The sequence below is a fragment of the Elephantulus edwardii genome, unplaced genomic scaffold (assembly GCF_000299155.1).
Source record: "Elephantulus edwardii isolate Elephantulus edwardi_28Jun2011 unplaced genomic scaffold, EleEdw1.0 scaffold00122, whole genome shotgun sequence".
Lineage (NCBI taxonomy): Eukaryota > Metazoa > Chordata > Mammalia > Macroscelidea > Macroscelididae > Elephantulus > Elephantulus edwardii.
Window position 1 is genome coordinate 2648160 of NW_006399872.1, and position 5205 is coordinate 2653364.

The 5205-nt window shown below is 36.1% G+C and overlaps 1 pseudogene; it reads left to right on the forward strand.

The window, feature by feature from the left end:
• Window positions 1-5205, forward strand: part of LOC102850339 — a 16774-nt pseudogene that overhangs the window by 9577 nt on the left and 1992 nt on the right.

A 5205-nucleotide genomic window follows, 5' to 3' on the forward strand; every position in this document is an offset into this window, starting at 1 on the left:
ACACACACACACACACACACACACACACGACCAATAACCCAATAACAAAATGTACAAAAGACACAAAAAAACTTTTCACAAAGGAAGATATCTGAATGGCCAACAGACACATAAAGAGATGCCCTAAATCACTGGAAATCAGAGAGATGCAGATCAAAACAGTGAGATCTCACCCCTGTAGCAGTAGCAAAGTTCAAAAAGACAACAAACAATAAATATTGGAGAGGATTTGGAGAGGTTGGAACTCTCATTCCCTTCTAATGGGATTGATTTTAAATGGTACAACCACTCTGGAAGGCAGTTTGACATTTTCTCAAAAAGCTGAACATAGAAATCACATATGACCCAGCTATTCATACCCTAAGGAAATTAGAGCTGAGACAGGGATGGAGATATGTACACTTATTTTTATAGCAATGTTCTTCATAATAGCAAGAAAATGGAAACAGTTCAAATGCCCTCAACAAACTAAAGGATTGAGAAATTGTGGTATATTAATACAATAGAATGCTAAGCAGCACTAAGGAACAATGATTTCATAAAATACTGTCTAGCATAGGAGAGTCTAGAGAGCATTTTTCTGAGGGAACTCAGTCTCATAAGGACAAATACAGCATAATAACACTATTGTAAAAATAGAAGGATAATTAGTATGATGTGTATAAGTGTCCAGAAGGGGAAGGGGAAAAATAAAAGGGTGGAAATCCCTAGGATAGCAGATTGTAGTGGCATATGCAGGTATGAAGGAATAGGAAATAGGAAAGATTCAAGGGAGACTTGAAAAGACAGGGTAATAATAGGCATAGATCAGGCATAATTAATGATATAAAATGCAATGTATACGGATTATTGTATGAAACACACTATAATTGAAAGATTATTAAGAACACAATGTACATGAAAGAACCATGATATAAATGAATTTTATGAAAACCAATACAAAGAAAAAAAAGATAATTCTTGATTTGGGGGCTACTTATGTGCCATTTTTCTGTGTTCACTCAACTTTGTGTTTTGAAAAGTTTCATAACTTTCAGTTTTGAAAAAATGTTCTTTATCTAGATGAAAGTTAATTTCTTAAAACTATACGTGCAAAAAAAAAGAAAAAAACCACAAAACCCCCCATATATATGCAAATATGCCTTTTCTTTTTCTCTCTCTTTCTGATATCAAATGCTCTGGTGTCTCCTAAAAACAAGAACATTCTGCTTGTTAAGGTTGAGATTACAGATAAGTTCCATTTTGCTGGTATGTAAGACATGAATGATTTATTCACTGCAAATACCTTTTATAAAAAAGACATATGTTGATTACACATGGACCTCACCACGGACTACACAGGAATCAGATTGATTACATTTGTGGAAAGAATCATTAGAGAAACTTGGTATCAGCTGTAAAAACTAAGCTGAGTGCTGACTATGGAACAGACCATCAACTACTCATGTGCAAGTTCAAACTGAAGCTAAAGACAATGAAAACAAATCCCCAGGAACCAAAATATGACCTTGAGTCTATCCCACTTGAATTTAAAAACTATCCAGATTTGAGGCCTTGAACACTTAAATAAAGAACAGATGAACTGTGGGATAATATAAAGAATACCATCCACAAAGAATAAAAAGGTCATTACTGAGACAGAGGAAGAAGAAAAGACTGAGGTGAATGTCAGAAAAGAATCTGAATATTGCGTTAGAACACCAAGAAGCCAACGCAAAGGGGAGAAATTGGGAAGTAAAGAAGCTGAACAGAAGATTTCAAAAGGCAGCTCAGGAATACAAAGCAAAATATAATGAAATGTGCAAAGAGCTGGAGTTAGAAAATCTAAAGCGACCAACTTACTTGACGTTTCCTAAGCTGAAGGAACTGAAGAACAAATTCAAGCCTCGAGTTGCAATGCTTAAAGATGCATGAGTAGAGTGTTGATGATCCAGGAAACATCAAAAGGAGATGGAAGGAGTACACAGTCACTGTAACAAAAAGAATTGGCCAATAGAGAAGAAGTTCATGAAAAAAACCCCCATATAATCAAGAAGCAATAGTGATTCTTGATTAGGAGGAAATTTAAGCTGCTCTGAAGGAATTGGGGGGGGGGGGAAAGGCCCCAGAAATTGATAGAATACAAATTGACTTATTTCAACAAAGAGATGCAGCCCTGGATGTGTTCACCATGTTGTGCCAAGAAATATGGAGGACAAGAAACCTCGTCAACTGTTTGGACAAGATTCATATTGATTCCCATTCCCCAAAAAATTGGTCCAACAGAGTGTGGAAATTATTGAACAATATCACTAATATCACATTCAAGCAAAATCTTGCTGAGGATTATTCAAAATCAGGACAGAACTGCCTGTAATATGTTTAAATGGGTTTAGAAGTGGCTGTATTACTAAGGATATCCTTGCGAATGTCAGATAAGTCTTAGCTGAAAGCAAAGCAAAGAATACCAGAAAAATGCTTTTTTTTTTGACTGTGAAAAGACATTTGACTTTATGGATCACAAGAAATTGTGACTGACATTGAGAAGGATGGGAATCCCAGAACACTTGATTGTGCTCATGTGAAACCTATACTTAGTCCTTGAAGCAATCATATAAACAGAGCAAGGCAACACTGCATAGTTCAAATCAAGAAAGGAGTGCATTGGGGATGTATCCTTTCTCCATGTCTTTTTAATCTATATGTGAAACAGATCATTCGAGCGGCTGAACTTGATAAAGAAGAACGTAGCATCAGGATTGGAGGCAAGACTCACTAACAACCTGGATTATGCAGATAATACAACCTTGCTCAGTGATACAAAAGAGGATTTGAAGCATTTGCTGCAGAAAGTCTAGGACTTAAGTCTTCAATATGAACTGTCTCTCAATAACAAGAAAACAAAGATTCTCACCATTGGGCCAATTGGCAGCATCATGATGGATCAAGAAGAAACTGAGATTGTTAACAATTTTATCGTGCTTAGGTCCACAATTGACTTTCTTGGCATCAAAAGACAGGAAATCACAAGATTAATTGCTTTGGGAAAGTCTACTGTCAGGGACGTCTCCAGATTACTGCAAAAGAAGGATGTCAATATAGAGACTAAGGTGCACCTGAGCCAAGACATAGTCTGCATTTGAGACCTGGACAGTGACTAAGGATGACAGAAGAAGAATTGATCCCTTTGAGTGTTGTGTTAGAGAAGAGTATTGAACAAGAATTTTGTAGCTCCATCTCACATACTTTCGACATGTTGCCAGGAGGGATCAACCCTTGAAGAAAGATATCACACTTTGAAGTGTCACACAGGAAAGGAAGACCCTTGAGATAGATTGACCCAGTAGCTGCAGCAAGTGTGTCAGAGAAAGTGAGGTTCTCAAGACAGAGCAAAGCTATTGATCATAGGGTCGTTATGCGTTCTTGTTGTGTGCAGTCAACAGCACACAACAAGAAGAACGCATAAAAGAACATATAACACAATGACACATAACACATAATGGCACGTGGCAACAACACACACACACACACACACAGACAGGCACAATTTCTCGTATGCAAGTCAGGAAAAAATATAATATCTGTTTTCACTGTAGTTCAGAATTCATTCAATGAGGTTAAAACACTTTGCCTTGTAGTATTATTGTAGGTCTCCTATATGTAGCACATTAAAAGTACAGAGAAATAGCTTTCCCTATGAGAAAATTATGATACATTAGGGAATAAAGATTAACTAGTGTATGTGAAAATAAATTTTAAAATGTAGATTATGGTATAAATGAAAGTTGTAATACTTCTGCCTGCATTTTATTTCTCAAAGAAAATAGGAGCTAAGAGAAAGAAAAAATGTAAATGAACACCAGAGAGCACTGCAGTTACATCTGGAAAACATTGATAGCTATTTGTAGGGATTTAAAAATGAAATCTTAAAACTACATCTTTTTTCCTCCTCAGAATGACATACTGTAGTACCTTATGAATTAAAGCATTATAAATTATATTACCTTATAAATTAAAGCACTGTTCACTATTAACTAGAACTTAAAAAAATTGTGATCATTTCAGATTTAAAATGTGTAAATATAAAAGACTTTATTTTAATTTTAAGCAAAAGTTTATAGAAAAGTTGAATTTTCTTTCATTCATTGTTGCAAATTTTCATCCCTCCAAAATGTACAATTAATGAATTGAAATCCAAGTTCTCTATAAACTTTCATAAAAATCTAAAAAAAAAGAAAGTGAACGAAAATAAATTTTTTTTCTATAATTATATTTTATTAATTTTCATAAACATTTAGTAGATTAATATATAACTTACTAAATTTAATGAACTACTCTGTTCTCTTCTGGTGGCCAAGGAATTGCACTGCCAACCCAAAGATAAACAGTTCAAATCCACTAGCTTCTCCTTGGGAGAAAGATGAGCAATCTCTTCTGTGCCTCTGAAAACCCTCTGGAAGATCAGCTGTGGGTTGGTTGCAACTTGGCAATACAATAACATACTATGCTGCAGAAACCAAATTTTCAAAAGAAATTTTATTTTACTTTGTTTTTTGTATTTAAACTTCCCTTACAGTCTTGTTTTCGTGGCCTGCCTTCCTAGAAATATTTTATGTTGCTTCTGTAGTTGTTGTTGTTGTAGTGTACCATAGAGTCTGAACCAACCCATAGCTGACCCTCCAGCAGGGTTTCAGAAGCAGTTAATCGCGTGGGAGGAGATTGCCCATCCTTCTTCCACGGAGCAGCTGGTGGCCTTGAACCGCGTGCCTTTGGGATTGGAGGGCAGCTTCTTGCTACTAGTACTTTTAAAGAAATCCCATAAAACCACACTACTCCAAACAATCTTTAAGTAAACATTGAATGTGAGACCAACCAGGAAAAGCAGACAATCACCAGTATTTTAAAATTTCTTTATTCTGCTGCTCTGCGCGGCGCCGCAGGCCACCATGATACATTTATCCTGCTCTTCAGTCGACACGGAAAGTTACGGCTGCAGAAGTGGTACACCACCCTCCAGGACAAGGAACGGAAGAAGATCTCCCGGGAAATTGTCCAGATTATTCTCTCTCGTAATCAGAAGATGAGCAGCTTCATTGACTGGAAGGACCTCAAACTTGTTTATAAAAGGTACGCTGAGAAAAACTGGATGAAATATGTTTACGGCATTGAAGTCTATGGGGGAGAGAATAGTCTAAAAGTATTATATTTTAGGGCATTATTTTTATC